The following is a 25997-nucleotide window of genomic DNA, read 5'->3' on the forward strand; positions in this document are numbered from 1 at the left end:
TGTGACGAAAAGTATTGAATCCCTTGCTCCACTATCACTATAGTGTGAAATTGGGTTCCAATATTGCACCTTTAATTTTCAATATCTATTGCAAAACTAAACTCTAGTACACAGTTGCCCCTCTTTTATTTTGCTACTTTTCTTTTGAGGCCTTATTATCAAATCGGAATGCTCAAACAAAGGCAAAACACTGATTAATCACGAAAGAAAATATGGAATTAGCTACTGAACTTATTGGTAATTCCTAGTTAATCATTGCTAAATAGCTTCTAGCTAATTTAATTGTTATATAATCTAATGCAATTCATAGCAAAATTTATACAGTTATATACATATTTTTTATAATTTTTATCGGAATAAGGGTCTGAAAAATACCCCAACTTTGGTCGGATTTGTTGTTACGATACTAAACTTTCATAAGCACCTATTACCTCCCTAGACTATTTAATACCGTATTTTTTACCTCCTGAATTATTTAGTAGTGTATTTTAAAGATATATATGTGTCCACGTGGACACATTACTATTTATAATTTTACATTATTTTTTATGTCCACCTGGGCAAATATATATGTTTAAAATACGATATTAAAATAGTCTAGGGAGGTAATAGGTCCTCATGAAAGTTTAGTATCGCAACAACAAATTCGACCAAAGTTGGGGTATTTTTCAGACCCTTATCCCATTTTTATCCAAACATACTCTCCAAAATCACTTCCAATAATAAATAGTAATAATAGTTTTTCGTATACAAATCAATGGTATTTTCCTTTTGATTTCTTCCTCTTTTTGAAGATTCATATTAATTGTGTTCATTGTCATGACTTTTTGCAAAACATGATCATTAATTCATTATAAAATGATAATTCAAACTTATGAGTATTTTTAATAATTATTAAAACTTATGAGTATAAATCATATTTTTTTAAAAGTCAAATATTTCTCCCAAAATCTATGCCCAAACACATGATGAAACTTCACCCAAAAATGACTTACAAAACTATTTGGAAATTTGTTACCAAGACTGACTAAATTTCATAGATGATCATATAATTATTGGGTTTTTTTCATTAAATTAACTTAATTATGTATCTAAACACAAAAATCATATAGCGAAGAGAGGAATATATATGATGATTTTTACTTTTTGAGCAATCTAAACATACTTCATTTCTATGGTCTTCTCAGCTAAAAAGGGTGACAAGTGAGGGTCGGTAAGATGAGGAAGGCCAGCTCTTGCTCCCAACTCTCTGCATCCAATAGCTGCCTGCAATCAATCCATATTAATAATACTACTATTAAGGATAGCCCGATCCATTAAGCTTTCGTTATGCTCAGCATCCTAGAGAATGAGTGAGCCTACATTAGGTCTGTCGTACGTAGTCTGTCATGCAAGAGGTCATTTCCGTGACTTGAATCCGTGATCTCCAGGTTCAAGGTTGAGGCGGATCAAGGATGTTAGTTTTATGAGTTCAATATAAGGTTAAGTATTGAACATGTTATATCTTTAAAGTTATGGTTTCATATCTACTATTTGTTGCAATTACATGGACTTTTTCATATAAATTATACTCTGCATTGAAAGTACTAGGTTCAGATGAACCCGATATCAGTATGTTACATCCACCTCTGGTTCACGGTCTTAACTTTTACTGTATCAGTAATACTACCCTTCCTCTATGATATTAAGCCCAACATTAAAATAAAGTATATTTCATGTTTACTTACCACTTGTGAAGCAAACATCAGCATCTTTTCAGGTGGGAAATTGGCACAGAGAGCTGCAAATACATCAAGGAAAACCATAAGACAGAGACATAAATAACACCACACAACAGCATGATCTAGTCTCTTGATACTCGCCTACTAAATGAACCAAGACAGACGTCATGGAAATATAATTCAAACAGGAAATGTTAAGAAACTTTAAATCCCTAGCAACAACAAGCATAGGGAGAACAGCGGAGATGCCACACTACTAAAGTAAGAACTGCGGTTGACAAAAGACACATAGTATACTAATTATACTATAATTTCACGTACAATAAAGAGCTGCTCCAACAAATGCATCTCCAGCACCAGTTGTGTCAACTATTTCCGAGGATGGTATCTTTTCAGCTGTTCCAACCAGCAGCCTACCACACACAGTCCCAATCCCTTTTGGATGCAGCTTTGCAATATCCTAGAAGAAAACATATATTTTGAGCTAAGTTATCAAATACCAAATAATCTTTTAACTACTCTAGCTTAAATTTCTTTAGAAGCATCAAGAGATCTATTATAAAAATCTAAGTTTGCTAATATGAGAGTGATAAGTTGCATGAATACTCAAAAACAGGAGGGGGCTATTCATCTTTAACCTACAAGAGATGCACATAACCTAAATGGACATTTCCATATAAGTAATTGACTTATGAAGCTGATGAAGTACAAGAACAGAAGCTGTAAACATCTCGTAAGCCTGAATACATCGATAAAGTCCTACAGTTTCATCCTACAACCTATAAACAATGCAAGTAGAAATTGACATTCACGTGCACTGCCATCAACCTTTCTTTCTACATTGAGCAAGAAAATTTCACAACTGTAGGGTAAACTACGTACCGAGGTTTTGCATGTTGGCAGAGTTGAGGTAGTATCAATACTCTGCTTCATTTTTTCAAACAAGTCATCAATATCAACTTCTTCAGGTTGGATATCCCCTGCAAAGATACTAAATTCATGTTATGAATCAATGGCTGATTCTATGTCTATCAGAACACTTCAATTGCCGAGGTAAAGTATTTTCATGGCAAGAGTAAGCAGCATGTTAGCATACCAGTTTCTGCTCTTTCTAGCATTATGCAGCCATTTTCACCCAATGTAGCAATTACAAATTTGGCACTTGGCAACTTCAAAAGAATGGAAATTAGTCCACCTGCTATAGAAGGAGCGTCGGTCCATATCTGAGAGACAATTCGGCTTTATTCAATTTTTACATTTTTAAACTTATGAAAGACTGGAAAGGGACTTCGATAACTCAATGAAACCAGGAAGCAAAGGATGACGTTCACTTCTATAAGATATCATACCAAAATCAATTCTATTCCATGATTACATGGTACAACAATGGGAAAAAGATATTCTATTTGCAACAGTTGCTATAAATATTTTGGACAAGCACATTACTAGACGTGAGACAGAGAGTGAGTTACAAATTTAATTTTCCATAAAAACTAAAACTTGCCTGGCAATATTAATCTTAAGTAGATCCATTGAATTCCAATCAAAAGGTGCAACAACTAAATCATCGAAGGTCAGTTTACCGGAGTTAATAGCTTACCTGTGGAAATCTCGTTGAGCAAACAATGTAGGTTGCCAAGTGTAAAAGCTCATCCAACCCTTCTATTTTTCTTTCTGCATCAATCACGATAGGTATACTCCTTTGATGTGCCTGCACTAGAGATCAAAAGGGATACAGTTTTTTCCACTTAGCTGAAAACATTTAGCAAGTCTGAGGCATTAAGGACAAAAGCTAGAAATAGAAGTATGCCCAGTGCTCTCGGTCTGCCGGAGCTTAGTGGAAGACAAGAAATATGACCAGAAGTTGACTGTAAATACATTCTATTAGCAAGCAGAAGCTCAAATTAAATAGCAATGAATACCATTGAAAATTACCTCTTGGGCCACAACTAAAGCAGCTTCATGAAGTACTCCATCAGTATAGACAAGCCTCGCACTATCAAATGCAGACGACAAACTCGAGTCTGGCAAATCGTCAGCTTCCATGGGTGGATACCCTGGTGTATAGATGGAAGTTTGCGTTTTCCTGAGATATCGTACAACAAATATCAGCTTCAGCAGAACAAGTTACAGAACGATCATCTGTCCAATTATACGGACCAACTGTAAGATTAAATACTTTCAGGATCTTGAACATGATAATTTTACATAGAGAATGTTGGAGGCACATACCTGATGTGGAAGACATCATCACAAAGAGAAGCGGAAGCGTTAGTCGTAAATTGGTTTCTACCTCCTTGCCCTAACTTTATGTTACCACAACCGTCAGCGATGGAATTAATGTAGAGAATATGTGGTAATCCTAATGGGTGGAGGGAGAACCAATTTATAGAGGTTATGACTTAATCTGATACGTCCATCAAGTAACCAATGTACGGACGAAATCTATTCCTTATTAAATATTGTTTATGGTATTACTTTGATTCCAAGTAAACTTGGGCCATAAGTAAGAAATAATTAATAGTAAATAAATAATAATTCTTACACCAACATGCAGTAAAGATAGAAACAACCTTTTTTTCCCCTTGGACTTATGGCAGAAAGAAATTTCGAACAGAAATATAGCCAACAGCTCATTTTTGGACTTGAGGAATTAGTAAACAAGAGAGACAAAAAAGAAGTCACGGGACATATTTCTTATGAGTAAATACTTGTGGGTAATTTAAATATTGTTGCTGAACTAGACATTTAATTATAAATCAAATAATACATCAAAATAATGTCTATAAAATGAATTTGCAAAAACAGTAGTCATAAACCATCCATCTCATTACCCAAGAGAAAGCTCAATGAATGCCTATAAAACATTTAGGGCCCGTTTGGCCATGCGATATGGAATCATGATATGGAATCATGAGATGAAATTGAAGATTTGTTTGGACATGCGATATGGAATTTTTGTGTTGTATATTTTCTCATAAACATAAAAATCTCATAAGTTGTAAAACTATTAAAATAGCCCCAATTGTTTATTCAATCTTATCAAATAAACAAAAATTATAAAATCGCATAATAAATTATTACAAAGTTATTTGTTCTTCACTTAAGTAATTGTTTCATCTAAAAAATTGAACATAAATTGTACTTGATATGCTCATATCTCTCAACTACTCTTACAAATAACCTATAAAGTAGAAAAAAACCATACATTAGTGAGTAAATATTAACTTAGAAGTTAAATACACTAAGATAAAAATTAACAAACATCACTGACTTCTAACTATTTACAAGAAAAATCAATAATTAAATATTATTGAATAACGGAATTTTAAAAAGTTACCACAAGTTTGAGTCAAAAACACTTCTAATAAAATTTAATCAAAAAAATTATAACTAGTCCACTTGACTAAATATTAATAACTAATTGATCAAATTTTCCCAAGTCCTCAATCAATTGGACTTGATATTCTTCGGTCATATGAACAACATTTTGCGAATACTAAGATTAAGAAAGTGCGGCATCGCCAATGAAAATTGACTTTTATCAATATTATGCTTAGTCATAAGATTAAGATGTTTTTTTTATTATGAAAAATCAAAAAAGTATTACTCCCTTCGTTCTTATTTATATTCACCAAATGAATTTCTACTTTATCATTTATATTCACCAAATTTAAAGTAATAATAAATTTTATATTTGTGAGAATAATAAATTTTAAAAAGTAATGATGTGATTATAAATTTTATTTACATATGAAACAAATAGTTAGTAGATATAAATGTGGGGTTGTTTTAACAAAATATAAACCCATGAATCAATTACTGTATTAAAATATCTCAAATCATGATATGGAATCATATGGTGATTCCATATCATGGTTTTTGGAGAATATGGTATCACCTCTCATGATATGGAATCATGAGATAGAATCAACGTAAAATCACATGTCCAAACGCTGATTCCATCTCACGACACCATATCATGATATGGTATCGCATGGTCAAACGCCTACTTACTAAAAATGGTATTAAACAAAGTTGAGTACTTACGTTTGACTGTCAACAATGACATAAGAGATTGCTGAATGGCACCCTTTGGACACCTGAAATATGTTATAGTATGATGTTAAGAGGTAAATTCGATGCTTCAAAAATTTTAATTGACAGAATAGGCGCGCTGCAAGCTACATCATCCTTGCATGCAAGAGAAAAGTGTAAGATGCACAAAAACTTTCACAGTTAACCTGTGGCTAGCTCACCACAATAAAAAGATGTATCAATGTCATCAGCTTCTAGCTCGTTCAGTATTCTTTTCCCTTGAGAGTCATCCGCGACCTACTAAAAAAATTGTGGGAAATGTAGAGAATATTATTCACATAATTGTGGAAGGGTTGGACGTGGATAGAAGGGAAAACTAAGAAGAACATCAAGGAAGACAATCAATGATACAGCGGTGGCAGGAACAGTAAAGCAGCAGAATCAAACAAAATCAAAGGTAGAGTATACAAAGACCTTACCACTACCTCTTAGGAAAGACCTCGGAAATGCAAAAAAAGGAATAGGCAACAAGAAGCCACATAAAGTTCAGACCTTGGCTATAATTCTTGGAGTTAAACCCAAACGAGCTGCACAAGTCAGAGCGTTCCCAGTATTTACACCTCCCTGAACCTATACAGAGCAAAATTATCTATTGAAATTCCAATTAAAGATAAAAAAAATTGAGCTCATTCTTTCTTATTAATAGCAGATAAAAATCAATTAGACCTGAAAACTGGTGCTACGAATCTTATCATCAGGCTTAGGATAAGAAATCAACAGTAACCAAGTAGTCCAATGCCACCATCCCACAATCCAACTGCTTCAACCATCCAACAAAAAAAGTTAAACCCCTCGTTTCAATTTGTTTGTCCGACTTTACTTTTGTCAAGTTTTATTCTTAAATTCTGTATCAAGTCAAAATCAGACAAATAAATTGAAGCATAGTGAGTAATTAGATAAACCAAATCCAAGAAAATCATAAGAAGTGATAATCAACAGCTAATAAAGAGAACAAGATGAGTACACACAACATGGTGTCAATTGATTTTGCTGACGCAGATGGGGTTGAGTGAATTGACATTTTAACCATAAATTTTCTGCAGTAATAATAAAAAAAATTAGTCAATTAACACAAAAATGGAAAGACCCAAGTTAGAGATTTTAAGAAATTAAAGTTGTTGTTGATTGTATGAAGAACCTGGAATAAGAAAGAGTGAAGCTTGTTGGAATGTGACATCTTGACGGCGGGGAAGTGTGTAACGCCCTCATATCTGGGAGATGAGCAACGAGGCTATCTTTTGGAAGTTGACCCTTCACAGATGCACACCAAAGTTGGAGACGGCAGTAAAAAAAATTTTGATCGTCTCAAACTCCAAGTTGCTGCGCTACTCAGCATAATACCATCAAGAAAAGATACATATATTTTTATTTAGAAAGTTAATATTTTTGAAAAAGGTGAAATTCTATCCGTAATAAAATGATAAAATTACTATATTAAATATTATTTTTTTAATAGATGTGGCAAGTAAAAATGGACAAGTAAATAGTGAGTGTCAACTACTCCCTCCGTCCCATTTTATGTGGCAACATTTGACCGGACACGGAGTTTAAGAAATAAATGAAGACTTTGAAATGTTTACCAAATTGCCCTTTAAAAAGTACACTCACTTTTCTCTCTCCTCATAAATGTATTGGAGTATTATTTTAAGATTAAGTGGGACCAACAAGGGTAAAAAAGGAATTGCACCTTTAAATACTTACCATATAAGGAAAGTGACATTCTTTTTGGGACTGACCAAAAAGGAAATGTTGCCACATAAAATGGGACGGAGGGAGTAATATATAAGATTTATTTAGTTTGTCGTCTTATTTTTATGTGTATTTCAATGAATTTTTTTTATGTCAAATCTCAATGATTAACTTGATAATTGAACTGATAAATTCATAATCAATACGTCAATATCTTAATAATTCTATAACAAATTAAATATTGTGTCAAATATAAAATAAAACGGAGAGTAGACTATTAATGTTTATTTTTCGTGTTTGAATATAACATTCTCTACCAAACCATCAACAAATTCAGATATTTAAAAACAGAAGTACAATGTAATTCATTAAGATAATGGGCTGGACCAACTCATGTGGGCTTAGATTTTGTCAGTCCAAAATGTAGCTCAACCACAAGTCCCAAATCACTTGAAATGCTTTATCAAGTAATATTACAAGCCTAATCACAAACTACAAAACATTCACGTGCGTACTAGAAAAGTAATTACTAAAATTGAGCAAGTGTGACCATCCACGAAATTACACGGAATATATTATGGTGGTTGTTGGTTCATTTAAATAATTCAGGAATTTATGATATTGCCGATATAATTGTGCTTTGAGAAGTGTTAAGTATAAGATAGAGAGTGAGTAGAAAATGAAGGAAAATGGAGGGTAAAGAAGAGATGAGAAAGACGCCAATGCGAGAGAACCAAATATATCCCCAACCATTTTAGCATAGTTTGTACAAGTTGTTGAAATGTTTTTGATCTCTGCATCGTACGCAAAAGAATATATTAGGAAACTCACGATTGCCAAATACATTTTAATAGGGTGGATTTCAAAGGGGGACGTATTACTTGTTTGGTACTTGAGTTGGAGAAGCTGAAGCATAGATGGGAAAATAAAAGAGATTAGTATCATGTTTTGATACTGAGAAGAAGAAGAAGAAGGGGATATGAATATGTATTGCTCTTGTTGAGGAGAATAATTAATATTAATGGTAATGCTTGTGAAATTGATCTGATCATTAATGGAGTTTCGGCCATGGAAATAACTTGTTCTACTTATAGCCTCCGCCATTAAAGAAGCAAAGTTTGAAACAACACTTGAGAGTAATTAAGGTGTAGGGCTTTGGAGAAGGGAAATAGTGTGTATCTATTCTTCTATGATCTATCAACATAATTTATATATAACTTACTTCTATTATATTATATACCATTCTCGTTTACCAAATCATAGACATATTTATATACAATATACAATTAGCCGTGTCAACACCACGTCACTAATTAATTTTAAATTATTTTCATCAAATTTTTTTAACACTTCTTAAAATTAATCTACACTAATTAATTAATTAATTAATTAGAAATGCATTTTTTAAAATTAAAATTTAAAAATGTGGATCCATTTTTATTTTCCCCCATACTCAGCCCCCACCCACCCCTCACTTTGTTTTTCTTCCTTCTTCTTCACCATTTCTAGCTCTTAACTATTATTTTTTTTCTCTTCATATTTTCCAACGAGCTCCACCATCCAAACTCCTTTCATCGTAACTCTCAAATCACCCCCAAGGCTCCATCACCAAATTCCCCAAAACCCCAACCAAACCATCACTTCGCCATCACTCTCTTCCCTAAAACACCATTAATAGTGAGCTTCGAAACTCTTAAATGGAGCAACAAAACAACAACAATCCGGCCCCACCTCCTATTTCTCTTTCTTTCTTCGTCTTATTCGGTGAACGTCGACGCTGGAGAGATAAAACATATATCATCACTGCCTCCGATCGGTCACCCTCTTCTTCGACGAATTCAGAAAGTGAAAAAATTGCTGATTTCGCCTTTGCAAAGTCCAACGAACCAGCAAACTTTTTAGCTTCGATGAAAACATATAAAATTTATATGTATGAAATTGACATCAATAATAAGATGTTGGTGTTGGGTATCGTGGATTACTAAAGAGATGGTGAAATTGAAGCAGTTGAAGATGAAGATAGAGGAAACAAATGCTTCAATGGAGAAGAAGCTATATTGGGGAAGATAATAAAATAAAGAGAGAAAAAATTACTCCATCTGTCCCATTTTATGTGGCACTATATCCTTTTTGGTCAGTCCCAAAAAGAATGTCACATTTCCTTATATGGTAAGTTTATAAAGGTACAATTCCTTTTTTATCCTTGTTGATCCCACTTAATCTTAAAATAATACTCCAATACATTTATGAGGAGAGAGAAAAAAAAAGTCTACTTTTTAAAGGGCAATTTGGTAAACATTTCAAAGTCTTCATTTATTTCTTAAACTCCGTGCCTGATCAAATGTTGTCACATAAAATGGGACGGAGGGAGTAAAAGTTTTTGTGAGTCAATAAGAAAATTTATATAGTTTAATAAAAGTTAATATATTAAGAAATAATATTTAAAATATTAATTATATATTATCCTATAAAAAACTGTCATGTGTATAATTTTATAAAAAAAATATTCTTTTTAATTCTTTCACGTGCTATTAGGTGAGTGAATTCACTATCTTTGTCACGTCATCTCTTAGGATTGTATTTAATTCGCTTTAATAATGTTAATGAAATATTTAAACGCACGTGTAGTTTAAGTACTAAAGTAAGTTGTCTGTTCAAGTTCACGAGGATTTTTATGTGTATAAAATAGTTACTTATTTAATTTGCCCGACAAATTGTTCCATGTGGACCCCCATAATTTCAATTGTTTAATGATCTTTAGTACTCCATTTGTATTGAATTTTGTACACTTTTCAGATGGTTGCCACCATTGGTGTGTTCTACTTCATCTTTAGCTCCATGCACTTTTCCCCATTAATATTCGGAATCTAATACTCTTTTCTTTGAGGGTGGGGTCAACTAAGTAACAACTATTAACCGAAATACGAGTAATTTCCCTAGATAGTCACTTATGTTTGGGAAATTACCTAGTAATATCACTTATGTTTATTTTAGGATTACAATATCATTCAACTTTACATATTTTCCTCAAAATATACTTGACACAAAAAAAAAAACATTATCTCTCTCCTAATGGGATGCCATGTCACATTATTCTTTTTTTATTATTAACAATTTTTAAAATTTTATTTAGACAACCCATATATTATACCCAGTAAAAAAAAATTACATAGCGCCAAAATTTTGAACCCTAGTTCTGGGGGATTCAAAGGCAAATCCAATTTTTTAAAAATATATTGCTCCAATGAAAATCGACAAAATTTATATGTATGAAATTGACGTCAATAATAAAATGTTGGTGTCGGATTTTGTGAATTACTAAAGAGATGGTGAAATTGAAGTAGTTGTAGAGTTGAAGACAATAAAATAAAGAGAAAAAAAAATTAAAATTTTTTGTGGGTAAATAAGAAAATTCATATAGTTTAATAAAAATTAATATATTAAGAAAATAATATTTAAAATATTAATTGTATATTGACCTATAAAAAAAATGTCATGTGTATGATTTTATAATTTCTTTCCTTTTTAATTTTGTCACACGCTATTAGGTGAGTGAACTCACTTTCTTTGTCACGTCATTCATTAGGGTTGCATTTAATTTACTTTAAAGATGTTAAGGGGTATTTAAACGCATGTATAATTTAAGTGCTGAAGGAAGTTGTCCGACATAGTTCGGAGGGTTTTTATGGGTATAAAATAGTTACTTGTTTAATTTGCCGACAAATTGTTCCATGTGGACCCCCATAATTTCAATTGTTTAATTAATAATCTTTGGTATTAGTATTGAATTTTGTACACTTTTCAGATGGTGGCCACCATTGGTGTGTTCTACTTCATTTTTAGCTCCATGCACTTTCTCCCCATCAATATTCGGAGTCTAATCCTCTTTTCTTTGAGAGTGGGGTCAACTAAGTATGAAAAATATATAATAGATGGAAAAATATTATATCAAAATAATATTGCTAACAAACCGAAATACAGAGAAGATTCAACTAGCTTGCCTGCCTGTGGAAATCTGGTTGAGCAAACAATGTAGGTTGCCAAGTGTAAAAGCTCATCCAACCCTTCTATTTTTCTTTCTGCATTAATCACAATTGGTATACTCCTTTGATGTGCCTGCACTAGAGATCCAAAGGCATACAGTTATAGCTGAAAACATTCAGCAAGTCTGAGGCATTAGGAACAAAAGCTAGAAACAGAATTATGTCCAGTGCTCTTGGTCTGCCGGAGCTTCGTGGAAGACCAGAAATATGATCAGAAGTTGACTGTAAATACATTCTATTAGCAAGCAGAAGCTAGAATTAAATAGCAAGGAAGACCAATGAAATTTACCTCTTGGGCCACAACTAAAGCAGCTTCATGAAGTACTCCATCAGTATAGACAAGCCTCGCACCATCCAATGCAGACGACAAACTCGAGTATGGCAAATCATCAGCTACCATGGGTGGATACCCTGGTGTGTAGATGGAAGTTCGTGTTTTCCTGAGATAGCATACAACAAAAATCAGCTTCAGCAGAACAAGTTACAGAACGATTATCTGTCCAATTATACGGACCAACATGCAGTAAAGATAGAAATAACCTTTTCTCCCCTTGGACATATGGCAGAAAGGCCATTTTTGTACTTGAGGAATTAGTAAACAAGAGGGGGGAAAACAAGTCACAGGACATATTGCTTATGAGTAAATACTAGTCTGCAGTTTGAGTCTACTAATACACTGGGTATGTTGTATTTTGAGTCTATTGCTCCCTCGGTTTCAATTTGTTTGTCTTACTTTCTTTTTTAGTCCATTTCAAAAAGAATGTGTCTTTCATTTTTTGGACAACTCTTCAATTCTAACTTTCTAATATGGCATATTTAAGATGACAAGATTTAAGTCTTCTTTACTTTATAAAACTTCGTGTCAAGTCAAAACCAAACAAACAAATTGAAATGGAAGGAGTAATAAATAACATATTCTAAAACAATGAATTCCTTGTGTTAAGTTAAATATTGTTGTTGATCTAGATATCTAATTATAAATCAAATAGTATATCAAAAGAATATGTCTACGAAATGAATTTGCAAAATCAGTACTCATAAATCATCCATCTCATCAGTCATCACCCGAGAGAGCTCAATAAATGCCTATAAAGCATTTACTAAAATGGCATTAAACGGAGTTGAGTACTGACGTTTGACTGTCAACAATGACATAAGAGATTGTTGAATGACCCCCTTTGGACACCTGAAATATGTAACAATATGATATTAAGAGGTAAATTTGATGCTTCAAAAATTTTAATTGACTGAATAGGCACTCTGCAAGCTACATTATCCTCGCATACAAGCGAAAAGTGCAAGATGCACAAAAACTCTCACAGTTAACCTGTGGCTGGCTCACCACAATAAAAGATGTATCAATGTCATCATCTTCTAGCTCATTCAATATTCTTTTTCCTTGAGAGTCATCCGCGACGTACTAAAAAAAATTTTGTGGGAAATGTAGAGAATATTATTTACATAATTGTGGAAGGGTTGGACATGGATAGAAGGGAAAATTAAGAATAACCTCCAGGAAGACAATCAATGATACAACGGTGGCAGGAGCAGTAAAGCAGCAGAATCAAAGGTAGAGTATTCAGACCTTGGATATAATTCTTGGAGTTAAACCCAAACGAGCTGCGCAAGTCATAGCGTTTCCAGTATTCCCACCTCCCTGAACCTATACAGATCAAAATTATCCATTAAAATTCCAATTAAAAAACAACAAGTTGAGCTCATTCTTTCAGATTAATAGCATAGACAAATCAATTAGACCTGAAAGCTGGTGCTACGAATCTTATCATCAGGCTTAGGATAAGAATCAACAGTAACGAAGTAGTCCAATGCCACCATCCCACAACCCAACTGCTTCAACCACCCAAAAAAAAAAGTTAAACCCCTCGTTTCAATTTATTTGTCCGACTTTATTTTTCTCCGTCTTATTCTTAAATTTCGCGTCAAGTCAAAATCAAACAAACAAATTGAAGCGGAGCAAGTAATTAGATAAACCAAATCCAAGAAAATCTTAAGAATTGATATTCAACGGCTAATAAAGAGTACTAGATGAGTACACACAACAATGGTATCAATTGGGATTGCTGACCCAGATGGGGTTGAGTGAATCGACATTTTAACCATAAATTTTCTGCAGTATGAACAAACAATTAGCTGAATTAACACAAAAATGGAAAGACCCAAGTTGTAGATTTTAAGAAATTAAAGTTGTTGTTGATTGTATGAAGAACCTGGAATAAGAAAGAGTGAAAATTGTCGGAATGTGACATCTTGACGGCGGCGAAGTAGGTAATTTAAGGCGGGAGCCACCTGTAACAAAGTGTAACCCCCTCATATCTGGGGGGTGGGGGTGAGCAACGAGGCTATCTTTTGGGAGTTGACCCTTTACAAATGCAGACCAAAGAGAGCCTCACCTAAAAGCTGCCCTTCATGTGTTGAGGTACTTGAGGAATGATCCTACACTAGGGATTTATCTATCTAAAGAGCCGAACTATACTATCACTGCCTGTTGCGACTCGAATTGGAATGCATGCCCTGACTCCAGAAAGTCAGTAAGTGGATATATAGTACTCATAGGGAATTGTCCTGTGAGCTGGAAATCCAAGAAGCAAACGACTGTCTCACTTTCTTCAGCAGAGGTAGAATGCAGAGCAGTAAGAAAAGTGGTTGGAGAGTTGGTTTGGATTGAACGATTGCTTCATGAGTTAGGTGAGGGACCTTCCCAACCTATATCAGTTTTTTGCGACAGTCAAGCAGCTATACACATTGCAAAGAATCCCGTATTTCATGAAAGGACTAAGCACATAGAGATTGATTGTCACTTCGTTCGAGATAAGCTTCAAGAGGGACTTGTGACTCTTCACCACATTCCAACTGTAGAGCAATTAGCTGACATATTAACCAAGAGTCTTACTGGCCCCAAGCACTCAGCCATTTTGCACAAGTTGTCTGGAAGTATCTCCCTTCCAACTTGAGGGGGGGGGGGGTTGTTGAGATTAATTAGGCCCTAACTAATTATATGTAATTGACGTATGTAGATTAGTTAAAGTGACGGTTGTAGAAAGTTTGTTACAATTGGTTAGATGATTAGCTGTCACATGGTGTAGATATTTTCCATCTTTTCATATACGTGTATAAATACAGGAAGAATGAAGAATGGAAGTTCAGTTTTTCTTTTCCCAAATTGTGATCTCGTCCATCTTCTTCATGCTTCTGTATCATCCTCAATTGTTAGCATAAGCTTCATTAATGGAGCTCTCAACTGCTCAATTACAACTTTGACAAAATGTATTTGATCTGACCATCGTAGGCAATACAGTAAATGAGGAAACTCGTGATGGCCAAATACATTTTTATAGGGTGTATTTCAAAGGGGGACGTATTAGTTACTTGGTACTTGAGTTGGAGAAGCTCAACCACAGCTGGGAAAATGTAAGAGATTAGTATCATGTTTTGATACTGAGAAGAAGAAGAAGGGGATATGAATATATATTGCTCTTGGTGAGGAGAATAATTAATATTAATGGTAATGCTTGTGAAATTGATCTGACCATTAATGGAGTTTCGGCCATGGGCAAAATTGCCGCGATTTATTCTACTCATAGCATCCGCCGCTAAAGGATCAAAGTTTTGTTGGGTATATAGCAAGAGTTATGGAAAATGTTGGAAAGATGAAGAGGGAAGAACTTGAAAAGTTCTCTTATGCCTTAGTAAAAATACATTTCTCCCTCATTGGTGATGGAAAGAAAATTAAAGTATTTAAATAGAGAAACACTTCTAACAGTTGTTAAAAGAGTTGGAAAGAGGGACCCCGTTGCGCTGTCATCGCTTGGCTTCGGCTTATGATCGAGAGATTATTGTTTTGAACAAAGTTTGTTTTAATTATTTAGTTAATTAAATTAAATTAAATGACCAAAACGTTTCAATTATTTTGTTAATTAACCGAAACGTTTCCGACCCGACTCGGATCTGTGCGACCCATTTCATTTAAAACACTTTCCCATTTTAATTTGAATTTCTCGCCGTTGGAGATGACTGTTCTGAAAGATTGCAACTTTTCAAGAACAGTCATGACCGTTTGAAAGGTTGCAAACTTTCATGAATGGTCGTGTGGTTTCTGAAAGGTTGCAACCTTTCGGAACCAGTGCTTCTTGGTTATAAATACCAGTGATTCTTCAGACTTTTAACTTACAAAAATTTATGATTTCTTCTTCTTCTGCACAAATTTTATTCGTGTACTTTACTGTCGTTGAGTGGCTCGCTGACACCAGAAGTTTGGGTATCAATACACTGGTGATTGAGATCATTCTATCCTGGGAGGACATATTCCAAATCAAAATCGAATACTAGAGGTGAATAATTTCCTTAAGGGGACACTGTGCATTCAGTGGGCTTGATCTTCTTTCCATTCTGTTTATTACAGATTCTGGTACATTTTATAGATTTTAATTTTTGTTAATTAATTCTTGTTCTTCAATGTGTGATTTAAACTTTAGTAACTTAGTGTTTCTGCAAAGTTTTTTGTTATTACTAGTATTGTTTAGAATACAGATTGACTAACAGGTTTGATACAAGTACACTTGCAAGTAATTAAGGTGTCTGGCTTATATTGATAGTCATATGCATCTGAAAGAAGAAAAAGAAGATGGTATCTTTTCTATTTCTATATATAGAACCCGCAAAGGGTTAAGAGAGTTGTTTAATTTAAATTGTTTGGGTAATAATCTTCTTTGGGTGTTTAGATTGACTAATTGTACACGGTGGGTTCTACTCATTTTTAGCAGCATGCACTTTCCCAACTGACTAATCCTTTTTTTCTTTAATTTGAGAGTGGGGTCTATGTATGTCGGACATGTTTTGATTAGTACAGAGAAGGTTCCCTTTCCCACCTAATGGAGATATTCTTTTTATGGTATACGCGAGTCAAATTTTAATAGATGACATAGATAATTTTCTACGGTAATATAAACAATTAGCTCAATTAACACAAAAATGGAAAGACCCAAGTTAGAGATTTTAAGAAATTAAAGTTGCTGTTGATTGTACGAAGAACCTGGAATACGAAATAGTGAAGTTTGTTTGAAATTTGAATATGACATATTTGGGGATGAGCAACAACGCTATCTTTTGGGATTTGATAGTTTACAGATGCAGACGAAAGTTGGAGACGACAGTTTGTATCAACCAATAATAAATTAATAAATTATATTTATATATCGCAATATAAAGTCTTTGATCTTGTCAAACTCTTGATTATTTTACAATTTGTCACCATTTGCTTTGAGCAAAATAGAATTTATCAACTCAAGTACGTGATTCATTTAGTTTGTTATCTTGTTTTTAAATGTATTTCAATAACTTTTTTGGTGTTAAATCTCAACAGTTAATATATAATTGAATCGATAAATCCCATTAATAATTGATAAATTAATATCTTACTAATTCTCTAAACAAGCCATCAACAAATTGAGATATTCAAAAACACAAGTACAATGTAGTAATATTAAGATAATGGGCATAGATTTTGTCAGTCCAAAACCTAGCTCAACCATAAGTCCCCAATCATTGAAAGGCTTTATTACAAACCGAATCACACAAAACATTCACGTGCTTAATAGAAAAGTAGCTACTAAATTGAGCAAGTATGACTAAACAGTCTGGGCATGCATCACCTTTGCTGGATTTCATCTGTGGAATTGCACTTGATATGTTATGGTCATTGTAGGTTTATCCAAATAATTCAGGAATTTGTGATAAAGGCGATATAATTGTGCTTTGACAAGTGTTCTGTTAAGCAACTGAGATGCAGAGTATAAGAAAGAGAATGAGTAGAAAATGAAGGAAAATGGAGGGTAAACAACAGAGGAATAAGATGCAAATGTGAGAGGACCAAATACACAGCCAACTATTTTAGCATAGTTTGAACAAGTTGTTGAAATGAATTTGAGCTGAGCATCGTAGGCAAAACAGTAAATGAGGAAACTGGTGACGGATAAATACATGTTTATAGGGTGGATTTCAAAGGGGGAGGTATTACTTGGTTGGTACATGAGTTGGAGAAGTTCAACCATAGCTGGGAAAATGAAAGAGATTAGTATGTTTCTGCGTTGAGAAGAAGAAGAAGGGGATACAAATATGTATTGATCTTGTTGAGTAGGAGAATAATTAATATTAATGGTAATGCTTGTGAAATTGATCTGACCATTAATGGAGTTTCGGCCATGGGCAAAACTGCTGCGACTTGTTCTACTCATAACATCAGCCATTAAAGGAGCAAAGTTTGATACAACACTTGAGAGTGGAGAGTAATTAAGATAGTGTATAATTCTCCTATATAGAACCCGCAAAGGGTGTCGTTTAATTTTTAATTCTGTATAGTACAAAAAGGGAGACTTAATGAGGGAACATGGTGACATAATACAAGAAAACTAAGGTGACCTATATAATTTTAATAATTAATTATATAGTTGAACACATTGGAACTTATAAAGGATTTTCCCATTGGTGGTGGTCCCGACCCCTGCATTCAAAGGGGTTTCTTTTAGTTACATTCGACTTAAATCAACCTTAAATAAATGACATAATATAAAATAGTATAAAATTGAACAAATAAATACATTAGTTTTATGTGGCATAATACATATATGACGCAAATTATCATGTAGGATGCCATATAGATAGAGGCGAACTCAGTATTTGAAGACTTCGGGTGCACAATATTACCTTAGCTCAAATATGAGCTCTAAGATAAACTTGAAAAATAAAAACAATAAAATAGTGTTGTAGTTAGATTTGAACCCAAGTTTTGTGGGTGGTTCTTCTAGCTTGTACCTGCAACACAATGGCAAACCTATACTTTTTATGGGTGTACATTTAATTATAACCTAATTTATGTCGATTTCTCATGATAGATAATATTGATCCATGCACATTAAGTTACTGTATCACTAAACACCTTGGTCATTAATGTTAATCCTAAAAAATTCTTAGTAGATACTTTAAAGGTAGTAATCTCAAATTGAATAAATAACATCAATGATCAAACAAATGAGGTAAGTGAGCTCTGTAAATAACGTGTTGACGAAGAGGTATTTGTCTAAATTTCTATGCTAAAGTGTATCTTCCTGTAGGTCCATACAAATATTTATGTCTTTTGACTAAATTGTCATTTCGATCTCTTTATCTTTCTTTCATCAGCCATTTTTGTACCTTCACTTAAAAAACGGCCCCACAACGTATTTACTTAAGCATATGGTACAAATTAAAAAGGGATTAATTAGTTGCTCTTAGATAAGAGTAATTTTTATTTTATTTTTAAGGGCAATGGGGCTTGTATCCTCATACCCAATATTCCCCAAGACAAATTGTATCATTTGGAATAATCTTCTTTGTGCGTTTGGATTGACTAATTGTACAATTTAAGATAGTGGGTTTTACTTCATTTTTAGCGACATGCACTTTTCTCCCACTGATTAATCTTGATTTATTCTAATTAGTCTGAGACTAATCCTCTTTTCTTTGAGAGTGGGGTCTATGTTCCCCCCAAGTATGCAAACATCTTTTTATCAAAATACAAAGAAGGTTCCCTTTCCCGCCCATCTAGTATTTACTACTCCCTCCGTCTCATTTTATGTGAGATAGTTTGACTCAGTACGGAGTTTAAGAAAGAAAGGAAGACTTTTAAAACTTGTGATCCAAAATGAATGATAAAAAATTGTGTGACTGTAAATCATTTCATTAAGGGTAAAATAGTTATTTTATAGTAAAATTGTTACTTAATATAGTTTTTGGGACTGACTAAAAAGAAAAGTAAGTCACATAAATTGAGACATAGAAAATATATAAAAGTGTATTATTTGAGTCGAGGTGAATTTCAAAAACAACCTTTATACTTTTATAAAAATAACTTATACTCTACTTTGTTGAAATCACACTTATAAAACTATAATGAATTTGTTGTTGTTATTGTTAGTATTCTCTTCTACTTCTTTTATTGAAAGGTGCAAGTAATTATTTTTTACTATTTATGTTTTAATAATTATGTTATATATACTTAGTTATGATTATACATCATAAGAGGAGTATATATAATTTTTTCATAATATAAAGGATATATAAATATTCTATTCAAATTTAAAGGATTTATTTGAAATTGAGACATTATAAGAATATGTAATGTAATTAACCTTTTAATTTATATTTATTCATATACAAGGAAGGTTTCATCCGATCCTTGACAGAAGGAATTTCTTGGTAAGCCCTTTAAAACACATTCTCATTGTTTCTTAAATAAATGATGTTTTTAATTTTGGCACATCATTTAAGAAATTACTTATTTCAGAAAAAATAATTTACTAATTTACTCCAAATTAAATTTTATCTCTTGAAAAGGAAAAATTAATTGATGATTCACTAACTAATATGTAAATAGGGACAATCTTAAAAATATAAGATCAATTTCTCTTTGAAATTTTAAAATATTACTTTAAAATAAAATAATTAAAACCCCACTTATTTAGAAATGGTGGAAATTTTGACTAAGATAGACCGTCGGTTGAAAATTGGACATAATGATCCAAATTAGACCATTCTTTTATGTTGAGGAAAAATGAAATTTAATGCTTTAATTTAGTTTACCACCATCACATGATTATTTATTCCACATAGACATGTTTCTAATATAACATATGTATTAGTAAGTTAGTATATATTGAATTTTTGCTATTATATTTTTTAAATATTGAATTTATATTTTTTAAGTATTTAAATTAAATATCATGTCAAACACTAAGTTTTCATTTTTAATTTGGTAATTCGATATATATCAAATTTTGCACATTCTTATTTGCAAGTCTTATATTTTTCTTTGTGGTGATGTGGAGTTTCGGTACCAATTATCAGTGGTGATCAGTTTCTACCTTCTTTTGCAGTTGTGGTTCGGAGACGAGGGTGAGCACTTGGCGTTTTGGGTTTATCCTATCTCCTCCTTTTGTTTTAGCTAGTCTTGTTGTTTTTTGAGATACGTTTTGTTGTGGTTCACTTTTGGGACTTGTACTCTTTATTAGACATCTCTGTACTAGTGACTTTCAGGTTCTGAGAGGGGTTTCTGTATATATTTATTTTGGTTTGCTTCCGTCTTATTGCCTTTTGTTTAGATTATTGTTTTCGCTAGTTTCTATCCTTACGTTCATTACTTGATGTTCTGGATTATGAGTTGGTTTACCTATTGGTGGGGCATAGTAGGTACCATTATGTCACGACCCAAATTGAGTCATGAGTGGCACCCACACTTAACCTCCTAAGTGGGCGGACCAAGGAATCTAAACCCTAACATATACCAATAATAGAAACTAATATACAATGAATAATAGTAGAAAGTCAACTATAGCACTTAGCAGGTGATAAGAAACCATAACATGAACAAGTAACAGTTGAAACACGTACGTAATCAGATACAATATCAAGCACACACACGAGGACTCATGCCTCTACATCACACTCGTTTGGGAAATGCGTTCATTGAGATTGAGTACATTAAGTTAATTCAATATTTTTTTCCTTTAAGGTTACCGTGTCGGAACGTGACACTCTGATCTAATTATACCGTGTCGGAACGTGACACTCCAATCCAATAATATTATGTCGGAACGTGACACTCCGATCCAAAAATACCGTGTCGAAACGTGACACTCCGATCCAAAAATACTGTGTCGGAACTTGACACTCCGATCCAAAAATACTGTGTCGGAACGTGACACTCCGATCCAATAATATTATTAATTTATCATTTATTATCACTACTTTTCAGTTCATTAATAATATTACATCAACCCCTCTTTATTCAAGGCATAACTTCAATAGAGAGGTTTTCAGATTATAAATCTCACGATCTCAGGACTTTAGACCAATCACAAACCACACAACCAAGCCACATAATCACACAGTCAAGTACATAGAGAACTTCACAATATCATTCAATGCATATCAATCGCTATTAAGAGTTTATCTATCAAATAGAACAAACCATAACCTACCTCCACCGAAGAACCGAAGTCAAGCAAACTACTTCTCCAATGCTTTTCCCTTAGCTTCCTCAATGCCTCTGAACCTTTCCAATCTATAAAATATATGTGCATAATTTGTAAGTTAACAAGACTATAAACACTCATACTATTCTATGTCCAACCTATACCCAAAAATTCCACTAATTCTATAATCAATTTCCTAAAGTTCAAACCTAAGAGTAAGTCTTAATTCTTGCAATTAGCATAACTTTAATCCCGAACTTTCCAATCAAGAATCACGTGAATGCAAAATTAATTTGCAACTTTACTCTATAAATTTTTATGTATAGATATGTGCTCGTAATCCTCAATTTCAGTGTCACCTATTATTTAATGATAATCTCTCTTCCACTAATTAATAGGAGTAACAATTTTTTTTTACAGACTTTTCTATTGGCACTGGCAGTTCAATTATATACTACCTTATCTACCGATAATCTCTAATACAAAATGCACCCAAATAATGATATTTTAATGTATTAACCTCAAACATACTAACAATTTCACCTCAGTTTCCTTAGTAATCATTAGGTCATTATTACGTACAGACCTTGTCCCCAACTTCAACATAACTCTAACATTCTTTCCATCTGTAACGCATGCACAAGCCTAATTGCAACTCTAATCCATTATAATTTATGTAACACAATAGAAGAATTGATACTAATTACCTGGATATCGATCTTCTTGACAGATGCTGCAGGTATTGCATTCTCGCCTCAAACCTTTATTTTTTTCTACAGAATATTTACTCCCTAATTATTATATAAGACTAACTATAAAAATGGTAAAAGTGATTTGTGCTAATTTTAATGTTATCTCCTTTTACCATCAACTAAAATAATTATTAAAACTACCCCACTAAATTCATAATTGTAGTTACGAATAGTCCAAAGTAGCTATTTAAAATCTATCGGAAGAGTATTTTATACAATAAAAGCTCTAATACTCAAAATGATCAAATGGGTCGTTACACATTATGACTTAATTAAGAAATCGGATAGCAACATGATGATTTAAAAATATAATTTTTTGAAATTTCATAATTGTAATGTTTTTTTTTTAAAAAAATCAATCTTTCTCAAGTATCAAATAGATAGGTGCGGTATTTTAAAATCTGTCTTAGAATCATATTTTGTTACTGTTTAGAGATTTTTAAAAGGTGAAACCAACTTTCTATATATTGCAAAGTGGAGTATATTTTATCAATCATGTCGGAGAGTAGGGAATCTCTTTCGATTTGACATCTAGGATCTATTATATATATTTTATTATATTGAAGAGTCGGATATTGCTTTTTATTTGACATTTAGGATAAATTGCTACAATGCTATCCGCTTTGCTTTTAGACTAGGTATCGGTACTCGTGTTGGTATAGGTCAAGAGCCAACCAAATATTTTATATATCTTTTAAATTTTTGAATTGTTAATTATTTTAATTTATAGTACGTTTTATGTTATTTTCAAAGAATATATGTTACTAACTTTGTCTCAATTTATATGATACTAATAGAATGGGAAAAGGCATAAATTCCCTCCTTAACTTGTTCTGAAAAGTCAGTTACACGCTTAAACTATTATGACGATCTATTACACACTTTTACTATTTAAAACTGAATTTAATACCACCCTGAGACGTATAACACCACTATGTATAGTGTATTACTGTCGCTGCCACATAAGCACTACGTCAGCGCCCCGTCAGGTTTTATAATTTTTTTATATTCTTTTTGTTTTCTTTTCTTTATTTATTACTCTCTCCGTTTCACAAAGAATGACCTCCTTTCCTTTTTAGTCAGTTTAAAAAAAATGACCTCTTTCCTTTTTTGGTAACATTTTACTTTTTGCTTTCCACGTGGCATGTTTAAGACCACAAGATTAAGGGCAATTTTGTACATTTGACATAACTTTAATTTAGGACCACAAGATCCAAAAGTCTTCTTTAATTTTTTAAACTTCGTGCCAAGTCAAACCAGACCAATCTTTTTGAAACGGAGGGAGTAACTTTCTTTTTGTTAACTCTATTTTACACTAATTAATCTCTAATTAATTATTAAAATTCTCTAAGAATTACATCTTCTTTATTACTAAATCTCACCCACTTTATCTCTAATCTTATCATAAAAATCATTCATTTGATTTATATCACGATTTTCTTTGTCTTCTTCGACGAAGAACAACCAACGCATCACCACCATAAGCCCACCTCCACAACTCCATTCGTTCTTCTTTTCCAACGAACCATTAGCCACCTATAACGACCCGCTAGGTCGTTTTGAGAACTAGACATCTTTCTATCATAAAAGACTCTTCCCGTAAATATTAAATAGAAATTTTAAACTATTTGTTTAACTATGAATATTTAATTGACGGATATATTTTTATATAATTAATTTTTAGTTGATTGTTAATAGGCTAGTCCATAATATATTTAATATATTATACCATTTGACCCTATATAAGTTATTGAGATTTAATACTTTCAGTTCATAATTATTATTATTATTTTAAATGAGAGAAAAGAAACCTAGCAGTACGTTTTGCCATTCACGCCGACCAGGAAAAAACAAAAGAGACCTTCGGTCGAATTTTCTTTTGTGTACGATTGATATTATGATCTATACCAAATCAATTTGTAATATATTATTGGTGGGGGCAAAAAAATTGAATTACTGGTCAATTATATATAATATTATTCAACATTTACTGCAGTTTAAAGTTAGCATTTTGGAGGGGTAAATTATGTGATAATAATTTTAGGGTAAGAGGGTATAGCTTTAGGCTTACGGGTCATATTTTGCCTAAAGAATGTATGTCGATTTAATATTTGTATCCATGGTTTAGAAACCATTTACGTAATTTGGCTTAAATTTGGATTTTTCTCCTAGTTATCATATTATAATCGGAAAAGGGTCAAAATTGCCCCTGAACTATGCGAAATAGACCACTTATACCCTTCATTACATTTTGGAATCAAAAATACCCCCGCAGTTATCCCAGGAGACCACAAATACCCTCAAGAGTTAACATCCCAATTTTTTAGTGATGTGGCAAGCCACATGGGACTAATCCATCCACCTAAGCATTGCCAACTAAGATTCACTACAAAAGAACTTGACTTTTAGTGGCGACAAAGTCGCCACAAAATCCCAAAATATTGCCACTTAAGATTATGAGTGATTTTTAGTGGTGACTAAGGCTCCAACAACCATTCGCTAGTAAAACCTATTTTTTCAACAAAAAAATATGATAATTAATTTTCGATTGCGACCTAATTTTCTAAAATAAATAACTTGCAATATCCATATTAAAAACATCCAATATTATTCCGAAAAATAATCAAAATTACTTCTCGATTCAAATCTCCTACTACATATATATAATGCATCATTGTACATTTTATACATTTACATATGACATAAAAATAAAACATATAGTGTCTTCAAACTCCTACTTAATCGATATCATATTTGGTTTTTTAAAAACAATGAAGAAAAAAACACAAAATTAGAATTTAATGTTAAAAACTTTTAGTGACGATTTTCTGGGCTTTTGTGGCGACTGTTGTTGCCGCTAAAGGTCTAGTTCTTTTGTAGTGAATCCTAGTTGGCAACGCTTAGGTGGAAGGATTAGTCCCACGTGGCTTGCCACGTTAACAAAAAATTGGGGTGTTAACTCTTGAGGGTATTTGTGGTCTCTTAGGATAATAACAGGGGCATTTTTTATCTCAAAATGTAACGAAGGGTATAAATGGTCTATTTCATATAGTTCGGGGGCAATTTTAACCCTTTTTCGTATTATAATTCAAGTTTTGATGATATTAGTATACGTAATTGAATACTAGATGTATTGTATTAGATGAATACCATTAGATTTATGATATTAAGAGGGATTAAAACTTAACCCTAGACTTGAATTTGGGAAATATGAGACTTCACATATTATTTGATATCAAGATTAAGAACTTGATGATAAATTCATGGTTTATAGTTGATGGGAAAAATTAAGTATATATAATTTTATTTAGTTTTACCAAATCAAGTTATATCCTTATGAACCTAGATTCAACTTTCGGGTGATCTTTGGGGTTCGGGGTGGACGTATAGCAATATAGGTGTCTATGAACTCGTTTACTTATGAATAATGCATGTGTGATAGATGGTGAACGTCTTGAGGCTTACAAAAAAGAAAGGCAAAATCTTGAGGATTTGTGGCACATGTTTGACATTCGAGGTATGTTAAGATTTTCAGACTTCGTTGAAGGACATTTTTCTAATTAAAGATTAAAAATAGAATACACAATGGGTAAGGGCGAAAAATGGGAGTCTCGTACCAATGGTGTGACGGGCATTGGTACGAGTACCGATGTTATTAAAGTGAAAGTT

General features: G+C 32.8%; 1 pseudogene; it reads right to left on the reverse strand.

The window, feature by feature from the left end:
• Positions 1–1155: 1155 nt before the first annotated feature.
• LOC125843151 (uncharacterized) lies at positions 1156–13887 on the reverse strand (annotated as a pseudogene).
• Between the last annotated feature and the right edge of the window lie 12110 nt (positions 13888–25997).

Source organism: Solanum stenotomum, chromosome 10, assembly GCF_019186545.1.
Source record: "Solanum stenotomum isolate F172 chromosome 10, ASM1918654v1, whole genome shotgun sequence".
NCBI classification, from domain to species: Eukaryota; Viridiplantae; Streptophyta; class Magnoliopsida; order Solanales; family Solanaceae; genus Solanum; species Solanum stenotomum.